Source organism: Mustela nivalis (genome assembly GCF_964662115.1).
Source record: "Mustela nivalis genome assembly, chromosome: 1".
NCBI lineage: Eukaryota > Metazoa > Chordata > Mammalia > Carnivora > Mustelidae > Mustela > Mustela nivalis.
Window position 1 is genome coordinate 96,828,167 of NC_139020.1, and position 20,340 is coordinate 96,848,506.

A 20,340-nucleotide genomic window follows, 5' to 3' on the forward strand; every position below is an offset into this window, starting at 1 on the left:
ATACCAGCTTAAAGAGTGTTCATTAAGTTATAAGGGGATGGGTGTTTTTATGTCTACCTACACTGTTCATCCTCTTTCCCCCTAGAGATTCTAGAAACCTTTTCCTCTGCTTGCCTAGTGAGTCCTTGTTACTAATAAATATATTTGAGTCTGGGGTGCCTGAGTGGCTCAGTCAGTTGAGTGCCTTCATTTGGCTCAGGTCCTGATCTTGGAGTCCTGGGGTAGTGCCCCACCTCAGGCTCCCTGCTCAGTGGGGAGCCCACTTCTCCCTCTCCCTGTGCATCCCCACCCCATTCCTGCTTGCTTTAAATAAAGCAAGCTCTTTAAATAAAGAAGCTTTAAAGAAAATCCTTTATATAAATAAATAAAATCCTTTCTATATAAATAAAATCCTTTCTATATATTATTATAATATAATTATATATGACATGTATTATTATAATATAATATATATTATATGTGAATATCTTATATATAATCATACATATATGTCTAAATTATATGTATAGAAGTTTATTATCAATGTATATGTTTATATAATTTATATATATAGGAGTCTAAAATTCATTGAAAACCATCAGTCTAGACCCAAGGTACACTAACATTTGTGATTCCAGAAAATCCGGTTGGACTGCTCTAAATTGCTTCTATAAGACCAGTTTCTCACTTTTGACAGAATAGTTCCAAGTAATTAAGGAACTCTGGAGATTACTATGTTGTTTTAATCTAGGCCTATTAGGCCTGGTCTTTTGTTCATATTGCCTTTTAGAGACTGAGCCATATTAGGAACTATAAGATCTCCTTTTAGGCAACTTTAAATATATATTTAAAAATAAATTTATTTTTTCATCTAAATGTTAAAAATAGCAGTAATAATAATGGAGCTACAAGCTTATATTAAAACACTTTATAGTGCTGAAATATCTTGTGCCTGATATAACTTTGGATATTTTTCCATTAAACTTCATTTTATATGGGTATTATTATTTAAATGTAATATCACCCACCCGCTTTTAAATCCTAAGTCTTCTTTTGCTTCTGTTATGCTGTGAGCTTTTGTTGAAGGGGAAGTCATCAGAAAACGATTGACATTTTGGGTGGAATGGTCAAAAAATATGTTATCAATATAATCTTTTAAAATATTTGGGAGGCTCTGGAAAACATAATAGAACTTTTGGTGTAAACTTCGTCTAACGTTACTGGACCCAAAGATAGGAAAAGGCCAATAAAAACTGGCTTTCAGAGAAAAGAGAAATAGAAAAAAAAAAAAAGGAGCCTCGTTTTTCTCCCTTAAGATGTGTTTTGTGGTAAACATGGAGTATTTATGGCTATATCTCATTATACTGGAGATTTATGTTGTATGACTTATTGACCTAAAACTAGGATGTACATAAACTGTGCAAATTTATAAAACTATGCAAAAGTATATGTACAGAATATAATATATATACTAATATAAATACTACTATATATACTAATATATATACTAATATATATGTATTAATATATCTATATATGTATTAGGAATAATAACTATAACTAAACTTATAAGACAAAGGCAAGCATGAGAATGTTATGAAAATGTTTGTTAGGCTGAAATATGCAGTTCATTGGTAAATGCAATGTAGTAAAATGTTGCTATCCCTTTATTTGAAGTTTCTAAAAGAACAATATATTCACTAGTACATGATTTCATCACATTTTCTCTTTTCTTCTCTCTTCAATAAGGCCTCTAGTGAAAAAGAAAATAGAGTATTAAATTTTACATGCAAATTTTCAGTAGTTTGCAAATGACTAGGGGCAATTCTGCCTATTAAATGACTTTATTCCCACTACTGGTATTTTAAAATGTTGAACATTCAGTTTATGTTGAAATATACAGCTATACTTTCATATTACTGAGATTTACCATATTATGTGCCTGTCAAAATCTGCATGTTTCTTTCTTATAAGTTGTTAAAGAAATGTTCGATTAATATGTGTGCTCTTGCTGCACAGCCTTATAGTGCTATGCTAGCAGCTGAATGTTTAATAAAAGTATAACAAGATGTGAAACATGCATTATACAATATATTAAAATTTCCTCTTTGCTTATGTTGCATTTTTATACCATTTTATTGATTTAGAGACATACACTGATGAACATAATGACTTGTAACATTTTTACAGGTGGGGATTCAAGTGTGTACCTATAGTTTGTCAGAAATTCCTGGAATTAATTACTTAATTCAGTGGGGGAATAAAGTTCAATATAATCTCACTTAATTTTAAGTAGGTGCACTTTAAGAGATACTCCTGGTGATAGATTGGTTATTATATATTTTATCAATATTTAAAAATCTTATGGTCTGTATCAAATGCCACCAAATCCAGTCTACCTTTAAAGATTTAAACTTTCCTTTTACTTTACTTTCTGGCGTTTCAAAGCACTCCATATACAAAAGGAAGTTATAGCCATCTTGTTAAATGTCCATGTTTATATCTGAATAATTATCTCCCACTTTTGCTGATAGTTCAGTTTGTATTTGGCAAGTATAGCAAGGCCTAGGAAGTAAACAGAAATATCTAAATCATTATATGTTTCTTAATGTATCAGATGCTGAATAAATAGACTCAGAAGATAAAAACAGTCTATAAATTTTAGATATCTCCTGACCAACTGCACACTAGTACAAGCTTTTCAAGCTACTAAAATCAATAAATTATTACATACTACCTCAGAATTTGAGGACTCAGAATTTCCCAGTGGTCCTGTATTAACTTGGGCTCTAAGCTGAATGATTGAAAGTAGGATAATTTAGTGTTAGAAGGTTCTAGAAGAGCAAGTTATAAAGGGTGAGGATATCTTAAATTTCCCTAAAAAAGATTTTTCCCAAAAGTTTCTGGATCCTTTTTATTTTCCTGGTTGAGTCAAATCCCTCTATCTATCCTTGAATTAAGTTTTGTCTTCTCCATAAAATCTTCCCAAATAGCTACATCTCTATTAATCTTTTCTTTCCATATATAGCTCTTGTACTTATACATTGTACTAATTTATTTCTTAACTGTATGTTGCTTTGGGTTTTTGTAAATGTTTGACATTGTGAAATTTTATTTACTTCAAAAAGGCACAAACCTAAAATGAAATTGATTTCCTTGTGAACCCTATGTGTTTCAATTATAGAAGTTATTCCCAAGTAGTAATGGTAGCTGGGTGGCTGGGTATTGTAGCATCAAAATTAGACTCATAGTATAATCATTTAAAGGTTCACGCAAAATTGTCTTTAAATATAGCTAATTTTTCTTTGAAAGAATATTTCTGTTTAAAAAAAAAGACTCATTGGGATACCTGGGTGGCTCGGTCAGTTAAGCGTCTGTCTTCAGCTCAGGTCATGATCCCAGGGTTCTGGGATTGAGTTCTGCATGGGCTTCTCGCTCAGCGGGGAGCCTGATTCTCTCTCTGGCTGCCACTGCCTCTGCTTGTCTCTATCTCAAATAAAAAAATAGAATCTTTTTAAAAAATAAAAAATTCAAAGAGACTTATTAATATCAATAAATTTATTTGTAAGGGAGAAAAATAAAATGCTTCACTCTCTTAGGTTCTTTGGCTGGAGCCCTACAAATTAGGCTGAACAAAAGATAGATTAATAAAAGAAAAACAATTTATTAACATGTGCATTGAATGAGAGAACTCATTTTTGGAGAACTGAAAGGGGTAGTTAGCACTTGGGCTTACATAGGGTCTTTACAAAGAACAACACATTTGTAGAAAAGAGGTAAGACAAAGGAAAAGTTTTAGGCTTTTGGGGCAGCAAGCTGGGAAGGTAAATATATGGCGGGGAATGGTGGGATGGTAAGCTTTTATAGGGTTTTTTATATGGATTCCTCTGGTGCCATCTGTCTCTGGACTGATACTCCGGAGACTTCATCCGGCTCCTCCAAACAGAGAGGAAGAGGGCAAAGAGTTCTCCTTGTGTCTGTGTCTTCTCAATTGCCTTCAGCTCAAAACAGCTCTTATGTCATAGTAGCATATTTTTGCTGTGGCATATTCAGAACCTCCTCACATTCATTCAAGAAATATTCATCAAGCATCTTCTATGTACCAGAAACAGTATGTAAGTATCTGGGCTTGTATGGAGTGTATGGAGTGTGCATTCTAGCAGAGTAGCCTGATGACATACAAATTAATAAAGAAGTGAACAGGAAATTATCAGATGATAATGAGTACTATGCAGAAAATTAAAGTAAGGGGACAAGAGAGGGAGTGACTGACAACTTCATATTGGATTATCAAGCAACCCTTCTGGGAGGAGAAGACTTTAAATTAAGACCCGAAGGAGCTGGCCAAGCAAAACCTAGGGGACATGTATTCTAAATGGTGGAATGAAGTAGTCCTGTGTGTGGGGGATGTTGGTGGATGAGGAAGGGTGTGGGTGGTATAAGTGAGGAAGTAGCCAGGTGTCAGAGCAGGCTGGGCTTTGCAAACCAGGGGCAGTGTTTAGGTTTTGTTTTGAGTACAACAGGAAGCTCTTGGAGAGTTTAAAGAAGGGGGAAAGTCATGCAGTGGGGGTTGTAGGTTTTACATTTTTAAAGGTTAGTCTAGCAGTATTTTTTCAAAAGCATTTTCATGCAACTAACCTTTATGATCATTATGTTTAATGACTGTGAGTTTGAATTTAAGCATTATGGTGAGGGGTTTTAGCTTATTTCTAATATTCTCTACTTAAAGTAATTCATCAAAAAGTAGAATATAATATAAATGACATGGTAAATATTTTTATGTAAATAGTTTTTCTGTTCTGTTAGATGGGTCACATAGGACAGAATCTTAGCTGTAATATCACTGTATCAAAGAATATCTTTTCTCAAGTACGTATTACATCCTGCCAAATGACTTTCTAAAAGGCTGGTACCAATTTGTTTTCATTGATGATGTAGAAGAATATAATTTATTATAGGCTTACCAACTTCTGAAATCATTTAAATAATCCTATTAATTTAATAAGCAAAACCCAAAATGATTATGTATATTACATATTTAACATAAGAGAAAATACTACTTTTTTTTTTTTTTTAAAGATTTTATTTATTTATTTGACAGACAGAAATCACAAGTAGGCAGACAGGCAGGCAGAGAGAGAGAGGAGAAAGCAGGCTCCCTGCTGAGCAGAGAGCCCGATGCGGGGCTCGATCCCAGGACCCTGAGATCATGACCTGAGCCAAAGGCAGAGGCTTTAACCCACTGAGCCACCCAGGCGCCTGGAGAAAATACTACTTAAAGAAATTGAGTAGTGAGGTGCCTGGGTGGCTCACTCAGTTAAGCGTCTGCCTTTGGCTCAGGTTGTGATCTCAAAGTCCTGGGATCCAGCCCTCATCAGGCTTTCTACTTCCTAGGGAGTCTGCAGTCTGCTTCTCCCTCTCAGTCGTACTCTGTGCTATTCATCTCTCTCTCGAATGAATAAATTAAAAAAGAGAAATTAAGTAACAAAACATTTCATATAAAATATGAATTAGCTTAAATGTATGCAATTTATCTGATATCAACTTTTATTTACCTTCTAAATTGACTGTCCTTGTCTAATTAGAACACCATTAATTGAAATGTGATGACACACATGTAAAAAAGTCTTTTGCAGCCATCCTCAGAGCCTCAGGAGCAATACAATTTGGCATAAAGCTAGATACTGTAGGAATAGGAGCTCTCAAATATTTTCTAATTCTAGTCTAGCTCCTATGGGTTGAGAGTCTATAGGTGAGTCTGAAACTTTTTTGAGGGGGTCTGGGGTTGTATGTTTTTCATTAAGTTGTTGTCCCATGTCAGAACAAGGAAATGATATAGTACTGTTTGACTTCCTGTAGTTGAAACAGAAACCCAAGTTTAACTGATAAAAGGATCATGTTAATAATGTATCTATCCACCACAGTGCTCCATTACCCGAAGAGAATTTTGCAGCTACCAATGTCCATTAAAACTCCTACCTGTCTTTCAGATAGCAGTAGGTGCCTATTATTGCATTATTTGCCACCCTTTTTAGCTGTTGGCAAAGATTTCTTATCAATAGGCTCTATTCAATTCTACTAAATTTATGTGAATTTCCAAAAGTAATTTTCTTTTCTTTCTTTTTTTTTTTTTTTTTTTAAAGATTTTATGTATGTATTTGACAGAGAGAGACACAACACATGCAGGGGAGTGGGAGAGGGAGACGCAGGGTTCCCGCCAAGCAGGGAGCCTGAAGTGGAGCTTGATCCAAGGAACCTGGGATCATGACCTGAGCTGAAGGTGGACGCTTAACGTCTGAGACCCAGGCAGGCACCCCAAGAGTAATTTTCAAATCAATATACTGTCCCCTTTAGAGAAAAATATTTTGTACAAATCACCCAAATCATCAATTGGGTAAGCATTTCCTACACAACTATATCCCAAGATCCTTGAAAATATAAAGTATGCATCTTGTTAAAAATTTGTATTCTCTAGAATATGTGACAGTAGGCATTCAGCAAATTGTTGTGGATTGTGCCATGATTATAAAATATAAGCAATATATACACATATGTATATACATGCATACATGCACACATATATTGAGAGAGCAGAAGAAATCCTTGATGACTTACTGGCATGTATATTGTTGACAACCTGTGAGATTGGAACTAACCATTCATTCCTAATATTTGGAAGAGGAGTTATTAGTATCATGCTAGGATTATTGTTTCTGAGTTGCAGGATAATTAATGAAACATTCTACCTACTCTTAAATGTTTAGGATTTGAGCTGAATTGACTTTCCAAAAAAGAAAAAAAGTTTTCTTAATTCTCTCTTTAAATTTAGTTTAACTTATGGGCAGTCATCTTTAAGGTTCTGATGCAACCAAGACAGAGAGCAATGGACTTCAGGGCTCAGGGCACAGGCTCAGGTTAGCTGGTCATCTTGGAATTTATGAATGGGATCATCACAGCACAGCATAAGGATATGTAATGATAACAGCTCATCTTCTGCTTCTTCCTTGACAAGCATTTACCAAAAAATAAATAAATTTAACCAGGGGGGAAGATTTGAAACAACAACAACAACAAATCTTTTGACAGACCATGAAGAAGGGGGGAAGAAAAACCTGGAGTAGGAGTCAAATTTTACTGGAGTCTGTTACTTATCATTTATAAGATCATTGGAAATTGCTTACCTATCTGTATCTCAATTTCCTCATTGTCAGATCACTATAATACCCTAATTACTTCACAATGTTATGAAAATATAAGAAGAATATTTAGGTCAATATTCTGTATAAAGTATTTAAATAATAAGATGATAAATTTTAGAAACCAAGCTCTCAGAACCAATAGTTTAAAAAAAGGAAAAGATATGTTTTTGATTCCAAATGATAAAGATTGTACTGCAGGTAGAATGCTATCATTGACTTCTTTATGAAATTATTTCATTTGATCGATTCAAAATTGGCATCTTTTCACTCAATGCCAAACATAAACAAACAAAAATTTGGAAAAATGGAATATGGACTCTGCAGAATAAAGGTATTATTTCTGAAGCATCTTGTTTCTCTGATCTTTAAGAACTGACAATTTTTTTCTGTATTTAAAAAATACCTATAATAATAGTAATTCCTTTTAATTCTCTTAGCTTGTACCTCATTATTATTACCCCTGTACTTGCTTTTTGAGACTCAACCCAGACCTGCTGAATCAGAAGTCTGGGAATGGGACCCCAGAAATGTGTGTTTTAATAAGCCCTCTGGGTTATTTCTTACATGCTAACGTCTGAGAAGCTCTAGACTACATGTGTAAGGGGCAGCAAAAGAAGGTAAAAAGTAAAGAATGGTTATAAAGATTTGATGTGAGCAACTGGGTGAATGCTAGGACCATTTTTAGACAACAGGAATACTGGGAAAAGAGATAATTTAAGAGAAATCAATAACTTTATTCTTTGGTTTATGTTTATTTAAAAATAATTATAATAAAATGTACATACTAAAATGTTTTCTATCTTAACTTTTTTAAAAGATGTTATTTTTAAGTAATCTCTACACTCAGCGTGGGGCTCAAATTTATGACCCCAAGTTCAAGGGTCCCATGCTCTAACGACTGAGCTAGCCAGGCTCCCCCATCTTAACTTTTTTAAAAAGTATTTACTTATTTGTTTTAATTCCAGTGTAATGGACTTTTGTGTTTTTTTAAGCATATGGTTCAATAGTGCTGAGTATATTCACATTGTTTTGCAAACAACTGTAGGAACTTTTTCATCTTGCAAAATTGAAACTCTACCCACTAAACAACTCCCCAGATTTTTCCTTGCTCTAGTCCCTGACCACTACCATTTTACTTTCTGTCTCTATGTATTTGACTACTCTCGATACTTCATTGTATTAATCTGGTCGGGATGCTATAACAAAATACCATAGACTGAGTGGCTTAAACAGTAAGCATTTATTTGTCACAATTTTGGACTTGATCCTAGGAAGGGTTTTACCTTTATGACCTTTTTCAATTCCTCACTGTGCCCATATCCAAATACAGTCACCTTGGGGGTAAAAGCTTCAACACAGGGATTTGAGGGGGATATACTTTAATCACTAGCAGTCATATAATGAGATTTGTCTCTTTTGTGACTGGCTCATTTTGTTTAGCATAGTGTAGAATTTAAATCTTTGGTGAGTCAAGTTTGAAGCAACTATTTCACATCCAGGCAAGTTGTTAAGGTGGCAGATGTCAAGAAGACACGACAAATGGTCATTGTGTGATTTCTGTGTCTATCTGCAAAATGTCAAATCCAACACAAAGTCTCCTGTCAAAGTAGCCTCAATGTCTTAAGTGTTTTGAGTTCCAAATTGGAGAAAAGGGGAAACCCAATTTCTTTGGAATCCCAGCGTTGGTGTTAAAGAGTCAAGAATATTGGACTTGGAAACAGAAACTGTGGCCCACATTTTGGCCTTCTCACTACCTAAATGACCACAGATAGTTCCTTAAATTTATTTTAGCAATGCAGGCTTTAAAACAGCTTGGGGTGGGGGGGTGCCTGGGTGGCTCAATTGGTTAAGTGTCTGCCTTTTAGCTCAGATCATGATCCCAGGGTCCTGGGATCTAACCCTGCAGCATAGGGCTCCCTGCTCAGTGGGCCGCTTATTTCTCCCTCTCCCTCTCCCTGCTGCTCTGCCTACTTGTTCTCTCTCTGTCAAATAAATAAAATCTAAAAATAAAGAAAGAAAAATAAAACAGCTTAGTGATAATTATTTCCTCCCTAAAGTATTGTTATAAAGATAAAATAAAATATTGTATATGAAAGCATCTGGCACATAACAGATATGAAACACATATTTGTTAAATATAAATTAAGTGTTTATATATATATATATAGTTGAAGTGATCAAAAAATAAGGAAGGCTGAAATGGAAATATTACTATGATAAAGTTAGGTCTTCTAAAATAATTCTTATACTTCTGTAAATGAAAAATAAGGCCTCTTTTTAAAAATTATGCTAGATCCCTACTGTTTTGCTTGTTACTTTTTTAAAAAAGATTTTATTTATTTATTTAATTGTCAGAGAGAGAGAGAGAGAGTGCACACAAGCAGGCAGAGTGGCAGGCAGAGGCTGAGAGAGAGAATCAGGCTCCCTGCTGAGCAAGGAGCCCTATGCGGGACTCTATCCCAGGACCCTGGGATCATGACCTGAGCTGAAGGCAGAAGCTTAACCCACTGAGACACCCAGGCATCCCATGCTTGTTACTTTTTATTGTGATTAATTATAATACTATTTTAGGTATTTTTTTCTTGTGTTTTTCCCATCACATTTATCTTGTTTCAATTGATATTTTAATAAGAAAATGTCATGACTTTATATAGACTTTATATGAATGTCTACAATAACAATTACTGTAACTACATAGCATTAAGAATTATTCTTTAGAAAATAGTTTACTAAGGAAAATTTAAGAAAAATAAAATATCTTAATAAAAAATTTCCTTGATACTAGATGAGAAAATATGAAGTGATGCCCTATCGTTTTTTTTTAGGTATAAAAAATCATCTTTTACACAGTCTTAACCCATTTAAAAAAAAAAAAATTTTCTGTGGAAATCCAAAAGGGCAATATATTTTACATATTTAATAATTGTATAGCACTTAAAAATTCTCTTTTAAGGGACACCTGGGTGGCTCAGAGGGTTAAGCTTCTGCCTTCAGCTCAGGTCGTGATCCCAGGGTCCTGGGATCGAGCCCCGCATCGGGCTCTCTACTCAGTAGGGAGCCTGCTTCCTCCTCTCTCTCTGCCTGCCTCTCTGTGTACTTGTGATCTCTCTCTGTCCAGTGAATAAATAAAATATTTTTTTTAAAAATTCTCTTTCAATGCATTTAGTAAGCATATTTAAATAAGAAAAAATGCAATTCTGTCACATGAAATACTTTATAAAATCCAAATAGATTAATTTGAGAAGGGAGAAAAACAAAAAAGTGTGAAAAGAACCTCCTTTAAAACCAAAGTTCACCAAAGTTCATTGAGAAAAAGTGCATTAGATAATCAGGAAAAGATTTACTTTCTAAATATGAGCATTCCATGTCCTAGAAGGCAGGAGAAAATAGTTTTAAGCAGATTTGGTAGAAAGAAATTGTCAAAAAGGAAGATGTGTGTGTGTGTGTGTGTGTGTGTGTGTGTGTGTGTTCCGTCAGTTATTTCAGCCGTAAAGGTGATTCGTAATAATAACAGTGGGGTTCTAAGTACTTTTGAAGGAGGACTAGGTGCTGAGTGCTTTGCCCGCATTATTTAATTTACTCCTCTCAACCTTTTCATATTGTACACACATTTCCTTTTTATATTAGAGAAATTCAAGGCTTCAGGAAGTTAAGTAACTGCCTAAAGTCATACTACTGAAAAGAGCTATCAGTACTTTTGAAGGGAGAGTGCAAAATTGTCTCTCTCATCTGCCGTCTATGCGTGGGCCGTGCTTAGATTTTTCTTTATTGTTTATCTCAAGCTACTTATCACCATGTTCTCTGTGAAGTCAGTACATACTTACTGACTTCCTCTAGCACCTTATAGTTTACATAGTTTTCTCTAAAGCAGATTTTGCCCAGCAAGGAATAAAGAGATAGAGAGAGACTGATTTTCCAGTACGGTTATGACTTGTGAAATTACCTGAAGTCAATCTCAAGCTTCCAAAATCTTTAGAACTCGGAGTCCAATCATTTTCAGGTCTAAACCTAGGCTAGCCCCAGCGGTGTTGGGTCTTTTCTTCTCCTCTCCTTTCCCATTCCCTCCCATTGGAAAACACTAATATGATCACATTGACTTCATTTTTACAAACTTTGGTCATACCCATTTTATTGTGCTGATCACAAGGGGGTCCATAGAAAGGTAGACAAACAAATTCTCTGGCCTCAAAAAACATGTGGGAGAGGCAGAAAAAATACAAAGAAGAATGGAGTTTAAATATGTGATGTATGTGTATAAACTTCCTGGTGAGCAGGATAATAGTCCTAGGTCTAGTCTAAAGAAACCTGACATGTGGGGATGGTGTTGTGGTGTGAGTCATGGGTAGTACCTGGGCATCCTCTGCACAGTATTCCTTAAGATACAATATGGCTACAAAGCCCTGAAGAACTCACTCTAGCAGAGCCATCCCTAGGCCAGCAGCTCTTTAGGCGCTGGGCTTTCAGGTTCTGCAAGGGTGGTGTCATCTGTCAGAGTTAGACTAGTACTGCTGATGGGGTTATTTCCTCTGGCCGATTTCTCACTCTCAGCACTTCCTTGAAATGGTAATGTGGGATGCTATGCCATCCACATCCTTTGGCCCTCTTGGCTTGCCAAGTCTGCATTTTTCAGCTTTTTCTCCCTGTGCCCTCCTAAAATTAAATGAATTACCTCTAAAATACCTGAGAGCACCCACCTGATTTACTACTGCCCTGTAACCCTGGTCATAGAGAGGACAGCCGACTTCCTCCTGCTATTCACTGAACGAGGCTAAATGTATGCAGAATAACTCCAACTGTTTCCTTGCTTCCAGGTTTACTTTTCTTGAGACATCTAATTTTTTTTTTTTTTTTGGAAGGAAGTTACTAAGCTGTTTCATCTATAGTAGAGTTTGTTTAAATATTTCATTAAAAATATTTGGAGCCTGAGACAGTTAATGTTGAATTGAAAACCAGTTAGGTTTTTCAGTTAATTTTTTTAATGCCTGGCAGCTGGAATACATCACAGAAATGCTGATGCTGTCTTATTTAAAATAGCATTGCCTGTGAGGCCAGGAGAAGCTATTTAAGACAAACCTCAAAGAAGGCTGGTGAAATAATAGCTGAAGTTATGTGATGTCAGCCAATTGCTCAGCATGCAACAGCACTGTGAAGCCAGAGTTGTTATTCTTCACGAAGACATAAAATCTATATCTTGATCCTTTCAGTCGTTAAAGGTCCTATAGGAATTGTACCCAGGGGGGAGTGTGCGATCATCCAGTGCGTCGGCCAAAGGTCAATTGGGAGGGTTCCGCTTTACCTTTTCAATATGCTCATGGTTTCATTTAGATAGAATCAGAGTATGGTTTTTGGAAGGGCCCTGGGCTTGTCATTCTATATATAGTTTGCATTGCATGAAGAAATAAGTTTAGCAATTGGAACGATCCACAGCACACCCTATTGGAGAAGTGCCAACATGGCAGAGGGATCTATGGAGTCTCTTTAATGTGCTAATTTTTTTAAGTCACCATTTTCTTTAAACCCAAAGGTAATTTGAATTGAATTGATTCATCACCCAGCTTACCAGCTTTTTCTTTCTTTTTTTTTTTTTTTTTTTTTTTTTTAGATTTTATTTATTTGACAGAGAGAAATCACAAGTAGATGGAGAGGCAGGCAGAGAGAGAGAGGGAAGCAGGCTCCCTGCCGAGCAGAGAGCCCGATGCGGGACTCAATCCCAGGACCCTGAGATCATGACCTGAGCCGAAGGCAGTGGCTTAACCCACTGAGCCACCCAGGCGCCCCACCAGCTTTTTCTATGCAAAGGAGGAACCCCTTTCTTATTTCCATAGTTGAGTGTGAGGGGAGGGGGACTATTAGACTGGAGGTAGAGGTGGGGGGGGCAAATGATGTAAAGATCTAATTAGAAATTCCTGCCCCCGATTCTGTTATCCTTATGTTCCTAGAGGGCAACAGAGCTTTTAACCTGTATACAGAACACTACTGTTTTATCCATCTCACAGGGTTGAATTATGATCTAATATGATATTTGTTTGTAAATGGTAAATCCTTGTATAAAGGTCTCCTTGTAGAAAGTGAGAGGCCCATATTTAACATATTTTGATAATAACTTGATATTTACCTAGAAAATATAACACACACAAACCATGTAAACAAAAATGGTCCTCAAGGAGATCATGATTATGAAATGAATGGAATTTTGTTTTCAGTTTTCCCTATCACTCTGACAATCTGTTCTCTCCCAGTATCCTCCTGGTTATTTGAGTGCCTACTTTAGTGACCCTACCGCAGCAAAGAACTCATGCTATTATCCTAAGTCCTCCTATAGGAGAACTTGTTACAAGTGGCAGTTACTTTTATCTGTCCCCTCCCCAATGGCATATACATATCTGATGATCCTAAATGGACCTTCTTATACTAAACGGTTGTTCATGATACGGTTTTAAATGCTTCATTTTTCTACTTAGACATTTTATAAAATGCTAACATTTCTGAACTGAGGGCTCTTAAATGGTTTGTTTCTTTCCTGCTATCCAACAAAAGCTATTTTTAAATTGATTAGCTTATAATCTGGGAATCTTGGAATTGGGTGCACAGAGCATATAGTTCAGAGGAGATTTGAAAATTTTAACATTTATTTTTGGCAGATGATTCAGTCATAGATTTAAAATAAAAAATTAATAAATAAGTAGACAATGAAAAGTCTTCCTCCTAAATCTGTTGTTCCCATAAGTACTGTTCTCCAGAGGCAAATGCCATTTGTACCGGAGCATATATAGTTTTTTTTTTTAATATATATACAAATGACAACATATAGAATCTTAAGACACATTTTTTTTTCTGAGCAAAAATTGCATCTTAGATATTTTGCATCTCCAATGCATAAGTGGCTTCATTCTTCTTTTTATAAGCTGGATATTACTTCATTATATGGATATGATATGATTTACATAGAATTTTTAAGTTTTTTTCTCCTAAGCAATATGAGGCACCAGGATTCCCATATCCTTCACAGCTCAGTTCATAATCAAACTTACCAATACTTTTTATAAAGTAAAAATAAGAGACATTTTATATACTTTTTGTGCATAGAAGACATATTTATAGTTTTTTTTTCTGTGAAGCGCCAATTCATATTCATTGACTATTTTTTTTTTTCAATTGGCTTTTCAGGTTTTTTATTTTATGTATTAAAGAAACTAGGCCATTTAGCTAGGGAATGAATTGTAACTATTTTTTCCCTAGGTTTTCAATTTTTGTCATGTAGGAAACTAAGTTTATATTATTGGGGTAATTAATGTTGTTTTATCTTCTGGGTATGTTCTCATACTCAAAAATATCTCTCCCATGCTAGAATTATTAAAAATTATCTTCCATTGTTTCCTCCATACTTCTGATTTAGATTTACCCTTAAAAGGTGGATTCATCTGGAATATATTGTGGTATAAGATATCATAGAGTAGATACTATTTTATTATTTTAGTCAAGATTTTTATTTAAATCCAACAGTTTGTTGGAAATGTGGATATTTTAAGGTTTTAAAAATAACACACCTGTTTTTATTGTTACATAAAAGCCTTAAGTGGAGAGAAAAAAAAAGAAGAAGAAGAAGAAAGCAATCAGTTATCTATTATCATATGCCTATTGGTCAGGAATCTTAAATTAATCAGGGAAGAGGAAGGGGAATAGAGTAGACATAGGGCTGGGCAGGAGATGGAGTTAGAGTAAGAAGAAGGGCAAATATCTTCACTTTTTAATCTTCACGGTTACAGAGTGCTTCTTAAGACATTAATTAGTGCATAAATGTATTTTGAATGTAATTTGAGTTTTTCAAATATAATGTAACATTTCTCCATATTTGGGTACAAGATCAAAGTTTTAAAAATGGATAGAATGAGATGAGAATTAGACTGTTTTTACTTTGGCAATTCTATTGGTATATACTAGGGGGATAAAATACTTTTTTAATACTCTGTAAGTAGGTGATTAAACCTTTGCAGAAACATTAAGATACTAGAGATTTTGAAAATCCCATCTTATAAGGTTGAAAATTTCCACTTTAAAAAAAATTTAAAAAGATAAAAAGCTGGGTTTTATCCATACTCAATTTAATCTTTAATAAATGCATGGCAAGATATTTATTGATTTTTTAAAAAAATGTTTACCATTTGAAAATATATTCTATGTATAAGAAACTCCATTATCAGATGCTGGTGTTATGGATAACTTAAATAAGTTTCCAGTTTAAAATGTTAAAGTGAATCAGTAAGTATAACTTCCTGTTTCCACTCAAAGATTACTAAAGGAGATCTGTAATACATTATAAGGAACTGGGGATAGATAGGAAGTTGAGGTACCTGTATAAAAATACATCCAAAATAAGTAAGGAACTTATGATGTGCGCACATAGTAACTAAATAAACATTGAAGAAATGCCAAAGATACATGGCTCATTACATATAATGGGTTACAACCACATACAGTGATTATAATGTGCTTTAAAAAGGGGGAAAGGGGTACCTGGGTGGTTGAGTCAGTTGAGAGTTTGACTCTTAGTTTTGGATCAGGTCATGATCTTGATTGAGGTTGTGGGATCAAGCCCTACTTAGAGTTCTGTCCTTAGTGTGAGTCTGCTTCAGTCTTTCCCCCTCCCCTTCCCATGCTCTCGTGCACTCATTCTCTCTCTGAAGTAAATAAATAAATTCTTGAAAAAATAAAAATAAAGACCCATGCAGTCCCAGAAAGAACAAACCCAGAGAGCCCATGGTGTGAGTTCCAGTCCTTCAAACAGCAGGTTTGATGCTCAGAACAAATGATGTGCTTCAGCTGAATCTCAAGAAAGAAGACCTGTGTCCCAGCTAAAGTCAGACAGAGGCAGTTCCTTCTTAGAAGGGATGATCTGCCTTTTTGTTCTATTCAGGATCTTAAACTAAGGCAAGTAAGCCTTAGCCACATTAGGGAGAGTAATCTGCTTTAGTCAGTCTATCAATTTAAATGTCAATCTCATCTGAAAACACCCTCATTGACCTACCCAGGATAATGTTTGACCAAAGATCTGAGTACCTAGTGGGCCAATCAAATTGACACATAAAATTAACCATCTCAGTACCTATAATGAGAAATCATTTTTTAAAAATACCCATAGGCATTTAAAAAAAATACCCATCACAATTAGAACATTACTATATTGTGGAATTCAGGAAAACCAGGGAGATAAATTGTTTCTACACAACTAAAGTTACAAAACATTACTGAAATGAAAAGAAAGTGATTTAACTTTATTATAGTGTATAGCATGTGGTACTTTTATTTGGAATCTTACACTTGCTATTTGAATAAGTAATCACTTTAGATTTCTTACAAATATACAGTGAATATTTAAGTCTGCAGGGGAAAGCAGAGTGTGGGAAAGATAAAATGTTTGAATTATTAAACATATTTTTAAATATTTTAGAAATCTGTCAATGTGCCTTGGTATCACTATTCAATTAAGGTAAACGTTGACTTAATTTCTTTGTATTTCACTTATGTGACCATTTACTATAAGGTTTTGCTTTTCAGCCTAAGAGTATACTTGCAAAGGGCATGCAGCTTTCGGATTGAGATGGTGATTACATTTGAGATCTTCAATAGACTTGTGGTGGGAAATTAAACAAGTGACATAAACACAGTCATTGCCTGAACTTGCTTATTTTATGAACTGTAATAAAAATGCTTGTTATCAAATGTTAAGTATGGAGCATTTTGAACTCCTTGGATGAAATACTTAATTTGAATTTACTCAGCCTTTAAATAAATTTAAAAGATTAATTGACCTGCACAAATTTGCTACCAACCTTCTCTTTCCCATGGTGGCTAACTTCCAGCAAAGTGAAGGAAATTAACATTTCTTTCTACTTCCCTCTCAGATATAAGTGTTCACAGGGGTTGAGTAGGTCATTATCTCTTACCTGATGTAGATCTACTATAATCCACTGAGGTGTTGTGTAGGAAAACACTTCATGTTAGGCTACATGACCTTAGAATCACTTAAGGTCAATGAATTCGGCCTGGATTTTAAAGGACTGAATAATAAAAAAGTTTTAGAGAATGGGGTTTCTATGCCAGAAATGTTCTACTCTTAAGGGAAATCCCTAGATGAAATGACTGGGGAAAAACTTCAATCTGAAAATTGGGTTCCTTTTTATCCTATTTTACTCTGAAAATAGCTAGGAACAAAAGTACTAAAAGGAACAAAATGAACACAGGCTTGAGGGTACCGTACTTCCTCCCCTCATCACTGGTGAAATCACAGGAGAATAGCAGTAGAGGATAAGGTGGTGAGAAAGACAGAAGCAAAGAGAGGAAAAATGGTATGAGCTGGTGAGATAAGTCTTCTACAGAACTTTGTAGGGAAATGCTGGGCTTCGTAGATAAGGAAGAGACCTTAGGAAGGTTCCTCAGGGAATTGTGTTGTCCCTGATCCTCAAATTTTGAGTTGGCGTTCTTGAAGCTTTTACCCTTCATTTGTGCTTCATCTTGACCGAAGGCTCACTAGCCAAGTAGTTCCAGCTATAGGTTCCAGCCATCTGGGCCAAACAATACTATTTTTCTGCACTCTATTCTCCCTCTGCATGTAGTCAAGATTTAGCACCATAGATGTGCTTTAATAGATCTCAGCTGTCAAAATATAATTGAAAAGCAATTCTTTTTTTTTTTTTTTAAGATTTTATTTATTTATTTGACAGAGATCACAAGAAGGCAGAAAGGCAGGCAGAGAGAGAAGAGGAAGCAGGGTCCCTGCTGAGCAGAGAGCCCAATGAAGGGCTCTATCCCAGGACCTTGGGATCATGACCTGAGCCAAAGGCAGAGGCTTTAACCCACTGAGCCACCCAGGTGTCCCTGAAAAGAAATTCTTAATAGTGCTCATTCTGTTGACATCTTGTTTGGTTTACAAAATAAGTTTTTTTATAGATGACAGAGGTGGTAATACACACCTTTAGAAAAAAGAAAGATTTGTTAATAAATGGGTGAAGTAAAGCAAGCCAGAGTAGGGAAAAGAATATGGAAGTATTTTAGGGAATGAAATCTTGAAGGCTGGATATTGCCCTTTTGATTTGGCTGAAAACGGAGAACATGTAAGCAATGATGTAGCTAGAAGGAATCACAGAAATGGAATGCAGTAAAAACAGTAAAGCTATTCAATGGGTTTAGCCATGACAAGTACAGAGAGGCAAGGGTATCTGTAATGGCTTAAAAAAAAAAATGTTCTGGGCTGGTAAAAGGCGGAGACAAAACAAGAAGTGTGCTTTGTGAAATTTGTAGAGCAAAAAAGAATGCAAGAATTGATTGCAGTGGGATCATGTGAGTTGTTTTAGCAACTTGCATATATGGGAACCATACTTATTATAAGAGGGAGGCTATTATATAGCAATAATGTCTGAATAAAAATAAGATCAAATACTACATTTAAGGGGCACTTGGGTAGCTCAGTCAATTAAGCATCTGCCTTCACCTCAGGTCATGATCCCAGATTCCTGGGATCAAGCCCAGAGTCCCTGGAGTCAAGCTCCCTGCCTCAGTGGGGAGTCTGCTTCTCCCTCTCTCTGCCCCTTTCCCCAGCTCATGCTCTCTCTCTCTCACTCACTTTCTCTCTCTCTCTCAAAAAAAAAAAAAAAAAAAAAAAAATCTTAAAAAAATATTAGACTTAAGTTTTACATTTATTTTTTTTTTATTTAATTCCTTCAGAGACACATATTGTGGAATTTAGAATTGTTTCCTTTTAATCCATGCTATTCTTCTGTTGAGAAAAAAAAATTCTAAGGAAATTTCTCTGACAGAAATCTAAGGAATAACAGCAGTATGGCAGGTATTGGGAGTGGATATTAAGAATTATATATACAAAAGGAAATGAAAGCCAAACAAACAAACAAATCCCCCCCAAAAAATAAATAAAAACAAAAAACAACACCATAACAATAAAGAAATGAAAGCCAAACATGTATTTTCACTGATGTTGAGCAGGATACATGTCTCAGATATAAGTAAGGGGAAACATGTAAATCACTTGTTAAAATGATTTTTAATTTTGTTGACTAAGCATCTGGGGAGAGAAAAAGACTAGATTCTATCAAATCCTTATTAAAAACATTAAAGAGTGTAACAGTCTAGGTTTCACAAATTCAAATTCAAATGCATCCGGGCACCATTCAGTGAACGTGAGTGAGTGAAGCCGGCTGTGTGTGAGACTCCAGTGACGGGACACCTGTTAATATCTTGCCTGACAAAGGCATTCACATTCAATTAGGAAAAAACTCTAGTCTGGCTGAACAAATCCCTTTAAAGTTCTCAATTCTCAACAGCTGGATCTGTCAAAAGTACTTGGAATTTTGTACATGATACAAAGTACTTTCTTCCTTTTTCATAATCTCGTATTTAAATGTAGCTCTTTTGAGAGAATATTAAAACCTTGCCAAAACTGTCCCAGGTTGATCTAAAACCTTCAGGAATTTGCCCCAGGAGTATATCAGGAAGTGAAAGAGAATTGACTCTCTTTTCAGAAAATCAGACTTTCAAAAGAAGCAAATTGGTGGGGCTCATTATACAAATTTTAGGTTTTTATGCTTTACTCCACATATATATAAGTAACATTAAACTGAAACCTTGTCTTGTTTATAAACTTTCACAAAGGCCTTCCATTTTAATTGATTTTAACTTCATTGCAAAGATCTATCAGGTCCTCCAAAAAAATTGGATAGATACAGAAACATTGTTATACGTTGGAAAAATCTAGCGCTATAGTTGAAAAAATTGCAACAATTTACTTTTTAAGTACTGGACTATAATTTCCATATCTTTTGATCCGTTATACTTAAAAGTATTTTTGAAATTATACCATGCCAAAGAAACTTGGAGGGGGGGTGTTGAAGAGTCAATGTCTTGATACAATGACAAATATGTCTTGAATATATACTTTCTGCTTGATGTGAGATGTGTTGTTCTCACTGCTAATGTCTTACTTTTCTCATGATTATGAGTTCTGAGCTTGGTATTTTTCCTAAAAGTTCAAACTTAAGACTTGAGGGAATATACTTTTAAGAATAAATGAAGAAAATTCCTTCTGTGGTTTTCAAAAAAAAAAAAATCTAAGAATAGAATTATAACCTACAAAGTCATCTTTTAAATTTTC

The 20,340-nt window shown here is 35.1% G+C and overlaps 1 protein-coding gene across 1 annotated transcript in view; it reads left to right on the forward strand.

Annotated features, from left to right (window-relative positions):
• Nucleotides 1-20,340, forward strand: part of NAALADL2 (N-acetylated alpha-linked acidic dipeptidase like 2) — a 756,112-nt gene that overhangs the window by 507,623 nt on the left and 228,149 nt on the right. The gene's annotated exons all lie outside the window — the stretch shown is intronic.